This window comes from Lutra lutra, unplaced genomic scaffold (assembly GCF_902655055.1).
Source record: "Lutra lutra unplaced genomic scaffold, mLutLut1.2, whole genome shotgun sequence".
In the NCBI taxonomy this organism is placed as follows: domain Eukaryota; kingdom Metazoa; phylum Chordata; class Mammalia; order Carnivora; family Mustelidae; genus Lutra; species Lutra lutra.
Window position 1 is genome coordinate 340,543 of NW_025923840.1, and position 12,292 is coordinate 352,834.

General features: G+C 51.1%; 1 pseudogene; it reads right to left on the reverse strand.

Annotated features, from left to right (window-relative positions):
- Nucleotides 1-1,036: 1,036 nt before the first annotated feature.
- On the reverse strand, nt 1,037-2,912 carry LOC125092675 (uncharacterized; annotated as a pseudogene).
- Nucleotides 2,913-12,292: the final 9,380 nt, after the last annotated feature.

A 12,292-nucleotide genomic window follows, 5' to 3' on the forward strand; every position in this document is an offset into this window, starting at 1 on the left:
TTTTTGAGGAATCTCTAATCGTTGTCTCTCTAGGCCAGAAGCCAAGGGAAGGGCTTTCCATCAGACATGCCTGCAATACCTGTGGATTTGGGCACATTCCTCTTCCTGAGGTGCCCGATATATCTGAGGTTCCTACACCTGCCAGAGAGTGACATTCTTTAAGCTCCTGGTGAGGCAGTGGGGCAGTCTGGAAGCAAGGGGTCAGGCCAACATTCCCAAAGGGCTTGATGGCTGCAGGTTTTTCAAAAGTCAGCCTTAGTTCCTTATAGCCCTTTTGTCCCATCTGAGTCTCTGCCTAGCTCTCTCCATAGGACAGTCCCATCCAAGCCTTGGTCAAATCACCCATGTTTCCAATGATGCCCTGTTACAAGGAGAAGAGATTCTTCTTGAACATAGGGAGATAGATTAGGGTTGCCTTGGGAGAAGAAATGCTTCCTGAGTCCTTTGAACTTGGAGGACTCAGGTAGAGCAAAATGTGCAATGCTTGAACATGCTTCCTAAGGAATGTTGGCCATTGCTGTGATGAACATAGGGGTACAGATGGCCGTTCTTTTCACTACCTCTGTATCTTTGGGGTAAATACCTTGTAGTGCAATTGTATGGTCATAGGGAAGCTCTATTTTTAATTTCTTAAGGAATCTCCACACTGTTCTCCAAATTGGCTGCACGAACTAGCATTCCCACGAAAGGAATGTTGGATCCCATTTCTGTAAGCCCTAGGTGTCTAGCATTGCCATCCTTGTGGCCCATGTTTTCCCCAAGGTGCAGCGTGGTGATTGGGGCCCTAGTTCCTCTGCCATGGTGTATGGGTTCTCCAGAAGTCAAGCTCAGATTATGGACAGTCTCTCCTCCCTATACCTGTTGCTGCTGCAAAACACACGGACTGAGCGGGGCCTGTTTTGTGGGACCACTGCCAGTGTTGAGCCCAGCATTGGTCATGGTCAGGTGCGTGGAAATGACAGGGGCGGTTCAGGGGTGGCACCCTGGGGGAATAGAACTGGGGTGGCTGCTGTCCCTCGAGTTGATTCCAGGGTGGTCAAGGGGCCCTGGCCGTCCTGCTTCTTCCTTCCTCTGTCATGCTCTCCATGGTTTCTGGGGACTGGAGGGACATCTGGAGGAGGAGCAGCCCTTGAAGCAGACAGGGGAAAGACCGGAAGGCTGCTGTGACCCCAGTCCCAGGGGGGCCCAGTCTCACCAGACAATGAACTATTGTAGGCCCAGATTGTTGCCTCATGATCCAAGTGTCAGTCATCAGCAGGGCTTGGGCAGCCAACTCTGGGTGTTGTGGCCAACTCAGAGGGTCCTCTTGTCTCGTCCTTGGACTTACAGTGCCTTCTTCTGGTGGGCTGCACAGAACTGTTCTCTTTGTTTGCCTGCGGAGCTCAGGGGAAAGAGAGCCATTCTTGCAGGTGTGTTTCCTTGTGTTTTCATGCTGAGTCTTCTTCCGTCCCCAAATTGAAGCCACAAGAGGCGCCCCAGTGCCCTCCTGGCTCCCTTTGTCTGAGCACCTCTGGGGACTCTGGTTCCTTGGGGTCGTGGGCAGACTGTCCTGTGGTGCAGCTGTGGAGAGAGCAGACGGAGTGGTATGAGATAGCGAGTGGCATGTGGCTTGGGGCAGGTCTTACCAGAGGCCTGTGTGGTTTTGTGGGATGTGTCTTCTGAGGTGTTGAGGTAGATGTTTCCCTGCAGGACCCATGTGTGACATGAAGAAAGGGAAGTTTCCCATGGGCCCCCTGGGGCTGAATGAAGGCTACACTCTCAGGGCCACTCAGGCCCCTTCCCTGACCATCTTCCTCCATTACTGTCTGGTCCTCCTCTTGATGGGCTGTCCCTTCCCCATCCTCTCTCAGAGACCTCGACATGCCCTTCTCTGTGGGGGGAGCCTTTGCCCACCTGAGTGTTGCAGGTGGCGTGACAGGGAAGGCGTGCTCCCAACTCCCATGAGAAGTAAGTTTGCATTGGCCCCACACTGTGGCCAGGTGGTGGGAAAAGTGGAAGCAGGCAGGGTGGCCTTTCCGTGATGGGTCTTCCCTGCGGATTGAGGGATTGAGGAGAGTCTATAGAATATCAAACGCACAAAGAGAAGTTGTGCCATGAGGGGACCTGCTACCTCCCTCAAGGCATCTTGGAGGCTTGGGGGAATGGAAATTTTGGTTGGTTCCTACAGGAGTGGCCAGCGTACATGACTCAGCTTAGAACGGTGCCTACTCCATGCCAACAAAGATGCAGCACTGGGAGGAGTGAGCTGTCCTGTTCCTATGAGCCTGGGGGCCAGTCTTATTTGCTCATTTCTCAGGTGCCTGAAGTGGGAGATGGGGCCACCCCACCACTGTCTCTTCCTGACTAGTTTTGTTCAGGAACAAGCAGTTCTGTTGATTTTTGCAGGGTGGGAGGGAAAGGCTAGGGTCACACAGAGTGAGGGGTCAATGGGGCATGGGGCCCTTTTCCAGAGGAGCACAGTGTATGGGCTGCCTCCAGTCCCTCCAGGCAACCAGTGCCCTCCCTCCAAGATGAGCAGCTCCTGAATGACAGTGCCCAGCCACCACAGGGAGTTGCACGGATCAGGTGGAGGATCCCCAAGGGATGTTCTCAGGCTTCCAGGTGCCTCTAGGGACTGTGACCTTACTCTCCTCTCCTCTTTGTGGTCAGAGGCTAGGGCAGCACCCCGGGTTTTGTGTGGTTTCCTGAGGTGCCCACAACAAAGTCAGGGCAACGAGGGAGAATTGTATCCATGTTTGCCTGCCCCTTTTCCTGCCTAACTCACACCATTCTCACATCCTTCTCGTCTTCTGCTTCCCTTGTAGTTTCTGTAAAGTCCATAGAAGGGAAGCTTCTTGAGAGCTGAGAGCAAGAGCAGAACAGGGGATGAGGACAGACTCCCAGGCAGCAGAGAACCAAGTGGGGACACCCATGCCTAGCCTCCCTTCCTGAGGCCGCTCCAGCAGGGTGATCTGTGCCCTGCCGACTCCCAGGCCTACTGCCTGCTTTGCTATCCAGGGCTGCTTCCCAGACTCAGTGATGAGGGGTCAGGGTGATGCTAGGAAAGGGCTGAGGAGGGATTCCCTGGGATTATCATGGAGCAGTTCAGATGCAAATCCTGAGAGCCCACCAGAGATTAAGGCCTCCAGGCTGGGCGTCGTCAAAGCAGGGAAAGGAGAAGAGCTGAGAAGAGGTGCTTACAGACAGATGAGAGAGGAAGCCCAAGAGATGGAGGTGGAGATGAATTACAGGCACAGTGTGACTCCTTCTATCAGAATCATTTTCTTCTGTGGAGTCCTCCTCCAGGTCAGAGAGCAGCGAGGATCCTGGTGTGGCCGTGAGAGTGGACAAAGGGGAGTTAGTGGATCTGACGACCTCTGGCCTGCTGCTCTGGGGATGATGGCCTCTGCCCTCAGTTGGATGGAGCTTCAGATCTGAGTCCTCCATGGCCATGGTTGCTTGATCTCCACAGAGTGCAGGTGGGTCTCTTGTTGCCCACGTGCTATTCCAACCTCCGATTCTCTCCAAGACCTGGAACCACAGCTGTATGATCTTTTCCCTCCTGGAGGCCATCACTGTCCCTAAGACTGCCTCTGCAGGATTTTCCCTTTCTCCATCCTTATTCCTCTCCCTCCCTGCTCCCCTTCCTCCTCCTCCTCCCCTAGTGATGTGACATGTCCTTCCTAATGCCAAGGTCCACCAGTCATAATGTTGTCCAAGAGGGGGCAACCAAGGAAAGAGAGGAGATATCCTGGGTCCACGAATCAACCCCTTGATCCTTCTGTGCTGGGAGCAGCTGTCCTGGGTCTGGGATTGCTGGGGAATTGCAGGGGTAGATGGCCCACCACCTCCCCATAGCCATGTCTGCCCAGTGACTGGGATTACCTTCCCAGGGACATGTTTCAAGCTAATACAGCGCCCTCTGTTTCCATAAGTGTTACAGAGGTTGAATGGAGATGGGAGCAGGTGCCCTCAGCTGTTCAGGGCAGCCCTGGAAAAGGTCCACCAGTTTTGTCACTGAATCACAGGATTCCTGCCAGAGCTCCTGCTGAGGCTGGCAGGGAATGGATGGGGCAGAGGTGTGTGTAGGGCCCTGGGCAGGCCTGAGGAACGTTTGCATTTTGTTCATGGCTGGGGAGTGGGAATCTTGGCCAGGGCTGTGTTCAGGAGAGTTGGGTTTCTGAGAGGAGCCGTGACTCCCTGGCCCTGCTCCCAAGAAGTTCTGTGCTATGCTAGACGACAGCTGGTGAGAGGTAGAGTGGACCTGGGACAGCAAGTATGTGAAGCAGCTCCAGAAGCCCCTTCACACAGGCTTGGAGGACCCTAGCCCGTGACAGGGGATCTCCAGGGCAGCTGAATGGGAAGTTCTTCCCTTGGGAACATGTCCACAGGTCAGACTCGGCTGGGGTGTGAAGGCTGACAGAAGCTAAGGGACATGGGAGCCTGTGTAGTGAACCTAGAGGAAGTTTGCCTTACCTTCTCCAGCTCTGAGAGTCCCCTTGAAGGTACAGCAGCTTGGACAGAACCAGGAAGGTTTGGTAGTGGACGTTAGGAGGGAGCGACCTTACCTGTCTTCCATGTCCTGGCTCCCAATAGAATATAGTGCCCTGGTTCTTTTTCACAGGAGAGGGTGGTTGGGGCTGCCTGGTCACGACCATGACCAGGTCTGGGCCCGTGCCAAGAAATACCCAGAATCTCTTGTGCAACATTCCTGAGAGGTCTTGAGCAAAGAGACCAAGCTTTGACATGTGGCAGCGGGAAAGGGAGGCAAGAGCAGTTTTGATGGGAAAGATCCTTAAACTAACCACTCAAGGAGTTGAGTGGTGATGACAAACCCAGCCTACCCCAAAAGCCCGTGGACACAATGCCTATTCTTTTCATTGAGAAACTATGAAATGAGCAAATAATATCTGTTGCTAATGCATCCCTTTCCGTGGTGGTTTTTTATCCACCTTCTTCCTCCAGACCGGCAGGTGCAGTTCCCTGTTCCCAGGAGCCCTGTCCCACTGTTCCCTTCCTCTGTGCCATTCCCTACCTGAAGAGACTTCGTCCTCACTGCTGGAGTCTTCGATGCTCTCTACATGCAAATATGTAGGAACTGAAACAGGAGCAATGTTGTTATGCAAGACAGTGCCTCACCCATTCATCCCAGTTCTGTTGAGATGTCTATGGGCCATGCAGCATCTGTCTGACCCTTTTGATCTGCTGTCAAATATTCACGGGGCTGGTGTGGAGCCGGAGCCCTCGGAGGAGACAGGGATTGGAGTTTCATCCCTTCTAATGAGACCAGGATGCTGCAGCAGTCACCTCAGTGTCAGTTCTGCATGCCCATGACCGCTGTCCCCTCCCAGCGCAACCATCGGAAACGCCAGTCGCTATGGGACTCTTGACGTGTGGCTAGTGGGAGTGAGCAACTGGACGTTTTCGTTCCCTTGATGATTTCCGTATCCTGCACTGAGATAATAAACGACTGTGTACCATGGATACTAGACAGACTCTTTCCTGGATCGCTCAGCACTAGAAGCCAACCAGGAGCGAGAGACAGGGCCTGCTCTCCCGCGTATTTCTCGGGCATCAGTGGCTGGTCTGACAGGGACGTTGATAGGGAAGACGTTCCCGGGCTCACGCACGCCCACCAGGCGCTGCTGGGGGACTTTGGATCTGAAGGGATTAAGGGGAAGCCCCAGTTCCTAGAATAAATGGGAACAGATTCCGTGCAGCACTGACCAAAAGCACAATGTGATGCTCTCGGAACAGAGAAGCTGCTAGAATAGACAATGGAACCACAGAGAACACAAGGAGTCAAAACTTTTCTGAATATGAAGAAGTAGGTGGTGGTTTCCTAGAAGCTGAACTTCCAATACCTTGGATCACTCCCTTGAGCCAACAGGATGGTGCTGGCATTTAAATAGGCAGGAGCACGTGGGAATGAAATAGAAATGCCCAAATGTACTCATGTTGACATCACGATGCTTGACAAGAGGACTGCCTAGAAAAAGTATCCTCTTCTAAAACAGTGAACAGAATGAAAAGGCAGCCCACAGATTGGAGACGCCATTTGCAATCCTTATTTCAGAAAAGGTGTGTTCACTGACAAAATAGAAAAACAACAAACAAAACAAAAACAAAGAAAGAAGAACGGGATTTCACCAAATGAAAGAATCGAGAAAAAGACTTGACTTGACTGTTCTGCAAAGCGAACAAATGACTGGCCAAACAGACATATGAAAGGATGCTCAACATAAGGCATCATGAGGGCAATGTGAATCCAAAGGACACTGAGCTGTGGCAGTGTCTGCTAGGATAGCGAAGACCCAAACCAGAAATTCAAGCCCAAAACCCATGTCGGAAGGATGCAGAAAATTTGAGACTTTGTATGCAATTAATGGAATGCAGAATGGTGCAACTACCTGGAAACAGTCTCTTGAGTGTCCTCAGAGAGCAGCGAAACGTACTCCCATGGATCCCGCAGATGACAGTGAGGAAAAGAGATGGTAGAAAATCAGATTCTGTTCAAATACGTGTTTCTCATGAGAGAAAGTCTTGTTTGCTGCCAAAGAACCCTGAAACCCTGGTTTTGCTCTGTTTCCATTCCCAGGCACTGAACTCCCTTGACTTGTCTACTGGCCCAAACCTTCCGAATAAAACAAGCCCCACTTGCAAGGACAGATGGCGAGCGGAATGTGTGGTGATTGTCCTGTCACACCTGTGGAGGTTTGAGATACTCTTTTGCCACATTGCAATGCAGAGAGCACCCTTCGTTCCTGCATGGAGTGGGCCCAGGTCCCCCCAGTGATGCTCAGTGCCTGAAGACAACCTCATTCCCCCTTTGATAGGACACCTTTTGGGCCCAACTCTGAGAGCCCCAGCTAGGACCAGTGGTGGGTGGGTAATTTCCCCTGGGAAAAGGCCAGTTGCATTCTTAGACACGGTATCTGCAGGGAAATGGTAGATCTCCATGGAGAAACATAGAGTGAATTGGCCCCATCTGTTCCTGGCCACTGCTCCTTTGTCAGGTCCTCCCTGAATGGGCTGTTGCAGGAAGCTGCCCTGGAAGCCACCTACAAAAGGGAGGAGTGTGTCTCAGAACTCAGTGCTTCCAATGAGGGTGGGAAGATGTAACGTGGGGCCTCTGATGCAGAGACATATATGTGAGTGTAGTGTCAAGAGGGAGGTACTGTGACCATTCATGCCTGAGACCTACCTTGATGGGAGAGACCCATGGACACTGACTCAGGAACAGGGATTGGAAAAGACACACTTATGTCTTTGGGGCATAGTCTAGCCCTTCCTAATAAGCGACAGGATTTGTTTTCTAGGAGAATTTATGTGTATTTGCAAGGAAATAACACCTATTTCAATTGTAGGTGTTGAAGAGTTTTCACATGAATTGACGTTCATGACATGACGTAGATGGGAAACTTCCCTGAGAACGTGGACACCATTAATCGCCATGTTGAGGGGACCAGACACCTTTGAGAACATACCATTCACCCACCTGACAGACACACCAACCCTGAGAACCACAGAGCATGGATTCCCATGTAAACACACCTCCTGCCCAGCAAGCAATCCTACAGCACCCATGAACAGCACGGTAGCTTCCGGGGGCAGGGTCACGAGGCCTCAGGTCTCGGTCCGGAACATGACCCTTAGCCTCGTTGCAACAGGATCAGGATTCTCGGTGGTTCTCAAGATGGAGCCTGCAAGGAAGCCCCACCTTGCCCATTGTCCAGGTTGCTCCAAAGCAATGATTGACTTTAAAGCACAGCATACTTACCACTCTTTCTTTCCATCAGGGCCACCTGCAATTTCAGAAAAGAAAACATGATGAACATCAAGTCATGTCTCGTCCTGTGTGCGCAGCACTTTTGTTCTCTTGGTGATGGGCAGGGTCATGGGTAGTGATATGGAATCCACCTAGAGGTTGCATGCCCTGGCTCCATTGGGTGGCAAGGCTGTCAGTAGCACCCGTGAAAAACCTCACTACCCTGTGGACATTAACTGAACCTGCTGTTTCCTGCAGGGTCTTTGGAATGGGATCTCCATGGCTAACAGACGTTCCCTCAATAATCTCCTCACCACAAATTTTGTACATGCTGAGTTGTTTGGATCTGATTTCGAGAATAAGTGAAACCAGGGATACTGTACCTCACATGAAGAAAGGTTAACTTACCAACTTGGTGAAAAATGGAGCCTCTTCCTCTGTGCTGTTCAGGTCAAGGCCATCACACAGGCTTGCCAGGGGATCTAGGTAGATACACACAGAGAGTGGCGGGACCCCAGGAGAGCTCTTCGGGAATCGCTCAGGGAGCTTTACTTGGCATGTACGTGCAGACAAGTGTGTGGAGGTGGGGAGCTAATCAGTCTGGACTGAGCTGCAGTTGGCCCTTCCTGGATGGAGGATGAAAGGTCCTGGAGTGGAGCAGGGACATGTATAGAAACTCTGCCTCCTGTTTGAGCTACAGGGCCTGGAGTAGCTGTGAAATAGTCCATCTCCAAGGCACACCTACTCCCTGCACCCAAACCTGCACCATCTAAGAGCAGCGGAGTAGTTTCCAGGGACAAGGCCATGAGGCCACGGGTCTTTCCCCCAGAAAATCCCTTTCTGTTATTGCGACCCTTATTCTCAGTCCCACAGGACCTAGAATCAGGATGATTCTCATCATGGAGCCTGCGAGGAAGCCCCACCATTCCCGTTTTCTAGGTTGTTGCAAACAAGTGAGTGACTCTAGCATCCAGAATACTTACCGCCCTCCCCTTCCAGCAGGGACACCTGTGATTTCAGAAAGGAAAACAGTAGGAACATCAAATCAGGCTTTGTCCTGTTTGCATGGCTCATTTGTTCCCTGGGGGATGGGAGAAAAACAGATGGGGAAGTGTGCTAGCGGCCTGTGAGCCCCAAAGTATGAAGAGAGCAAAATGAATCCTGCCCAAATGTGCCCATTCTTCCTACAGGTCCCATGTTCCAGGTCCCCCTGGACAAAATAGGTGGCAAGGAGGAATAACTGCTGCCTGTACCAAAGCTTCCTGCCCTCCAGATGGTAGGTGATCCTGTTGTGGCTGTCCCCACCTCCCTGCACTGTCTTTGGGATTAGATATCATTTGGTAACAGATTGTAACTCAGACTTCTCCCTACCCTGTCAATTATGCATGCTGAGATTTTTGTATGTGACCTTGATTTAAAAAGCCAGAAGACTTTTGTGTCTCCCACAAAGAATGGGTAACGTACCACCCTGGTGAAAAATGGGACGTCTTCCTAAGTCGTTCCTGTGGAACGTTCACCAACCTATCCATCAGCAAAGCTAGGGAGAGATACACAGAATGGTCAGTCCACTGGTGGGGCTCAGCAGGAATTGCTCAGGGAGTTTAGCTTGGGGTGGGCATGCATGGGAGTGTATGGCGACATTGGGTTACATGGGTATAGACTGAGCAAGCTGCTGCTGCATCAACAGAGGTCAGGACAAGGAACAGGAATGGAGAGAGAAACATTGACTCTGAACTTTACCTACAGGGAATTGAACCAGTGTGACCTCTTCAACCCGTAAAAGGGTAAACACTAATATGCACATTCCGTTGTACTGACCGGCAAGTTCCTCCAACCAGCAACTGCCATGGTCATTGTTAAGACCGTTTCTTTGCTTCTCCTACCTATCTCTCACCTCTTCTAAGAGACTGTATTTCTTCAGAAGAACACTGTGTGACAGGGTTGCATTCAATGCAAGCACAAGTACCCTAGAGGTTTACATTTGTTCCGAGTCATGCACAGTCAGAAAAACCAAGACACAGGATTTCTACATATTGACATCTATGCATTCCAACAGAGTCCCCATCCACAAAGTGCTAATTCTTCCCAGTCTTCCTTTCCTGTGGCATGTGGGTGTGTCCTTCAAGTTAGCGGGACCCAGTTTCCCAGGACCCCCCCCCCCCAAACAGGAACCGGCAAGTTCATGAGAGAGCGGGGGCCAGGCGAGAGAAGGGCACTCTCTTATCTGGCCATGTAGCAGATTGTCAGGAAGTTTGATCAGGCCCCAAGCTAATGATGAAGCTTTCCTGGCAGTTGCCATTTGCCAGTGAGCCTTCCCTCTGTGCATTGAAGATGTGTTTTTGTAAGGTTGGTGTTGATGTTTCAGTAGACTAAAATAGCTTCTGATTCTTTTGTATTTTGACCCTGTCTTCGAAATATCCCCAGCTAGTACAGATGTTGGCCCCTTTCTTTCTCCCCATCCCTGTCTGAGGAAAGGGAATCCTAAGCAACCCTCCAGGTAGAACTGTGGTTAGCATGGAATGTTGTGTCCTAGGGGGGTGTGCACAGCGGTGATGAAGGAGGTTTGGCTTTGAAACTTTGACCCCTGCACTGAAGTTCATTAAGTGGGAGATGTCTTCTGATGAAAGGCACCCAGTCAACACACCCACATGTCCAGTCCCGTCACATAGACCCATACAAGAACAAGACCCAACCCTCAGATGCACTAGGCACACCACCTGAATGACCTACTGGTTTGCAGGGACTATAGTACAGGGTCTGGTTTTCTACAGGACACGCCATTTGTTCAGTCACCCCAGCCTCCGTTCCCAGGAGGAACTCAGAATTGGGGAAGCTCTTCAGACCAGAGGAGGAGAGAAAGCCCTACCTTGTTCTTCAGCTAGATCTGTCCCCCTAAAGTGAGTGATGGGAACACATGTATATGGGACATATCCGGTTGCTGCTCCTGCAGTTGGAGAAAGGGAAACCCAGTGAGGATCCCAGCGCCCCTGTGCACACCGTGTGCACACATCTCTGTGCCCTTGGTGTCGTAAGCAAGCTAGATGGGATGCAGTCCTTGCGACTATGATCCGGAGAAGGAGAAAATGACCTCCAGAAAAGGCTCCGGCTTAGAATGTCACAACTGCCCCGTCCATGTTCTTCGGCAACTCATTCCAAAGCCATTTCCCATAGACAGAATGACCTGGTGGAAAATGCTCACGACCACCCATTGCCTAAGCAACGGTGGTGACGTTTTCTCAGTGCCCGTCTCAATCCGCCGGTGTCCGTTAACGGTATAAACTCACGGCAGGCTCTCAGCACCAAGGACATTGTCTCTCCCCTCTGGCATGTCCATGCTCAGATGTTCATGGAAAGAGAAATCAAACACTGGTTGTCCCTCAGAAGCACAAAATGACTTCACCGAGGTGACCGAGCGGCTCAGACATTGAAGCTTCTGCCTTCAGCTCAGGACCTGATCTTAGGGTCCTGGGATGGATCTCCACATTGGGCACCCCTCTCAAAAGGGGAGCCTGCTTCTTCCTTGCCCTCTGCTACTCCCCATGCTTGCACTCTCGTGTGCTCTCTATCTCTCTCCTTCTTTCTCTTTCTGTCTTCCAAATAAATAAAATGTTGAGGAAAAGTGAGTTTACCTGAGGAAGAGTCGGAGTTTCTTCCTCTGCCCTCAAAATGGGTAGCTCTTCCATCAGGCACTTGGGGGGAGCTAGGAGGATACGGAGCCACTGTGAGGACACAGGTGCGGCTGCTCAGGAAGTAGGCAGGAAGTTTGGATGCATGAGGACAGGAGGCGAGTGTGTGCATGTGGGTGCATAGGAGGTACTGGCCTCACTGCTGCTAGGCCTTCTCCTTGGTGCAGAGAGGAAGGGACGGGAGAGGAGCAGGGAGGAAACGTAAAGAGGGTTTTTGTCTTTCTAGCTAAAGCGAGCCTGATCAAAGCCAAATATTCAGTCCAATACATGTGAACCCTAACCTGGCTTCTGTGTGAGGACCGAGTCCCATAACCTCTCCTGACTGATGTGCCACTAAGGTGTCCCATGCTTCTTTGGAAATTAGTTCTGGGCACAAGATCCCAATATGCTGTGACTATATGCGTCATGTCTCTGTAAGATTTTGCACGGCATAAAAAGCAGCCTTGCTTGCCAGGCTGAATTCAACACTCAGAAAAGAAGCCTAGCAGTTTGCTTCACTCATCATTTGTCTTCAGAAAATCCCATGTACAACGCTTGAGGACACTGACATCATAGTTTACGTAAACAGCTGGCACTGTCGATGAGTTTGATAGATTCCTTCCACTATTCTTGAGATTTTCCCTGTGTGTGTGGGTGTTTCCCATGAAGACAGTGGCTGTCTGAACCCTCCCAGGTATTCTGTCCAGTGGGATGTTTCTTACACCTAGGAGTCTTGGAGTCTGTGCTGTCATGCTGTAGGCCAGCTTTGCAGGAGATTTGCCTCAGGGGTGTTAGTCCAATGCTTCCAACCAAGCTTGACCTTGATTTCCTATTTTCCAGTGGTGTGTGAGTGTGTGCTTAGAGAATTTGAACCTTCCTG